The sequence below is a fragment of the Pagrus major genome, chromosome 5 (assembly GCF_040436345.1).
Source record: "Pagrus major chromosome 5, Pma_NU_1.0".
Taxonomy (NCBI): Eukaryota; Metazoa; Chordata; class Actinopteri; order Spariformes; family Sparidae; genus Pagrus; species Pagrus major.
The window spans coordinates 34996946-34999956 of record NC_133219.1 but is presented as its reverse complement, the minus strand read 5'-3'; positions in this window follow the sequence as shown (position 1 = coordinate 34999956).

Here is a 3011-nt window from a genome sequence, read left to right as displayed (position 1 = left end):
TACCAATCGAAAGTTTGGAATCACCAAAAGAAGAATAATTAAATGATCAAAACTTTCATTTAGTCAGTGTCTCCACAGTGTTTACATGACAGGGGGAGTTACTCTTTTATCACCCTGTCCGTAATATGTTCAGCAGATATTCTGTGAATATCCAATAGAGCTAACTCTGAACCAACCTTCTATTTCTGTGTGTTTGTAAATTCCATTATTGTGCGCTTGACACTGAAACAGGAACCTGTTGCTTTTTAAAACTGCACAAATTTTGATGCAAACCTCATATTATCGTCACTTTCTGCCCTTTCAGCTGTCTTAACCGTTGTACAGCGCTTTGGTTTTTTTTGCAAGCCCTTTCTAAAACCTCGTCCTGTCAGCCATCTGACTGAGCTGAATCAAGCTTTGTTGGAGGCAATTCCAAACTTTTGAAAACTGTCGTAAATCTCACAATATCCTCACAATCTATCCATTCATTGATCCCTTCATTTAACTGGCGATGTCATAGGTCACTATCTTTTTTTTTTTTTTTTTACCAAAGTTGTGCTTGAATTAAAAATAAGTTTCCCACAAGTGTTACGGAAAGATCTTCTCTTCTTCTCTCACCCGTCCCGCCGCAGATCAAAGAACGTCCCTGCTCTTACGTAACGATCTGAGAGTTTAGGAGACCGCAGGGCCTCCGACTCTTCCTAGTCTGGTCTCAGTTCTGTTAAACAGATTAACGGGGGAATGTGGAACAAAATGGGTTTCTGTTTTTCCATCCTCATGTGAAGATCTGTTCATTCATTGTTTACTATAGGAGCCATGAGCCTTTAATGGAATCACATGCTCTGCAGGGATTGACTGTAGAAGAATCAAAGTGGAGAATATGATCATAAGAAAACATGCTGAGAGAAAACGTCACAATATAGAAAATGAGCTGCTGTTGGCTTTTATTTGTTTTAGCCGTCCCAAAAAGAGGAAATAATGAGTGCCTGTTGTTGACATCTCTCCTCAAATTACATAAACATTTGGAGGGACATGTTTAGGCAGAAAGGGAAGAAAATGAGTCAATTTCATCACCTCATGAGCTGCTTTTGTTCTTGTACAGTAAATGATGTCATGAGCAACCTATAGGAATACAAAAACACACACTTTCCCTCTCTCTCTCTCACACACACACAGATACACACCGGCCATACCCTCAGTCTCAGCACCACCGAGTGTGTGTAACTCTAGCTGGCCCAGGCTGCTCCAACAGGCCGGTCGTTTCGGATGGGAGTGGTCCACTCTCAGGGGAGTGATGTATCCAGGACAGGTTATAAGATCTGCAGTCTACAGTGGCCCTCTGGGGACACACAGAACTGGGGCCACATTGTTCCCCAGTGTCATTGTGCACGAGGGTTTCCCATGGATCAGATGTTACAGACTTCAAACCCAGGGGTCTCAGCGCACCCGTAGCTGTTGTTCAATGGGGCACGATGGGAGACGAGGCTGTTCACACACTGTTTCTCACTGATCTGAATAAGGCCACACTGGAAGTGGTCCCAGCGGCTCGTCGTCTGGATATGGAGAATGGTGGTGGGTGGGAGCGAAGGGGTAGAAGATGAGATGCTAGACACATGGATAAGAATGACTGAAGACTCGGGCTGAACTCTGAGGAGAAAGAAAACGAGTAAAGGCAGCGGAAGAGACAGAGGAAGTCCAGATACTCAGTAGCAGATTGGACACACAGGCAGAGTTTACCGCACAGGAAAACAAACTTCCCCTGCTCACCCACAGGGAACCCCCTCTCTTAAACACCAGTGATGTGACTGAGCTAAAAGCAGAATAAGAAACCTTTAAAAAGACAAAGAAATGCTGATCTGATATATTTCTAATCATCTTAAGAGTTTAATCACATGATGTGTTTTACGACTTTACTTGAGTTATTAAATTTTATTTTACTTGTACACTACATTTTAGGGGTAAATATTGTGCTGTTGACTACTTTTACTATATCTGTCAGCTTTAGTGACAACTTAGTGGATTCAAATTATTAATACAAATTAAAGCTACAAGCAGCGTTGAAGGGTCCACGCACCCCCGCTGAATTTTCATGTGTTTTGAACACTTCACAAAGGAGTTCAATGTGACTTCCTCTGTCCACTATGTGGTGCTAGAGAAGAGTAAGGGATTGGGTTCAAGTATATCACGAGTCGACCACAACGTGATAATGTCATTTAAATGGAATGATGTTTGTCACAAAAGGTTTACTGCCTGTTGACAGTAGGTGGCGCAATGTCGATTAATCCAAATAAGCATGTGGATGTCAAATATGTGAAATTTGGGGAAGATTTGAAATGCCCACTGGATTTACAATACAAGATTACAAGTTAAATGTTTGCATGATTATAACAGTTTACTTAGATATACTGCAAAAACATGGTGAAGGACTGTATCACTGCTGTGACCACCATGTGGAATGTTTCCCTGAACTGTTCCCCAATCTCTGTAAAAAGGAAATAAATGAAGACATAGGCATGCAGAGTGTTAGAGGGTCCGCAAAAAGGAGAAATGCTCACTCCAAGTTTGCTCACTTACATATGCATGCATGTGTACATACACAATGTTCCTGTGTAAACCCCATGAGCCTGCAGTGTCTGCACATACAGTATTACAAAAGTGTGTGATTCACAATATTTCAAACACTTCTACTGAAGTATAGGCATGCAGGCAAGACCCTGAAAGATAGGGTTACGAAAGGAGATAAAGTTAAATAAACAATTGTTTCTCAAAAAATAGACGTAACCCTGTTTGCATGTGTACATGCATAAATGTATACCTACATATCCATCCAACAGGAAGTGTCCTTGTGCCAGCATACTAGTGCAGTGTCTGCACACACAGTACAGAAAAAAAAATATTGCATATTATTCCCAAGAGTTGCACTCAAATATAGAGTGTGTATGTACACCAGAAAAAGCAAGGCTAATGAAAAGAGATAAAAAGAAGAAATAAAGCAAATTAATGAAGCTGTTAAAGAACACTGCGTCCATTTA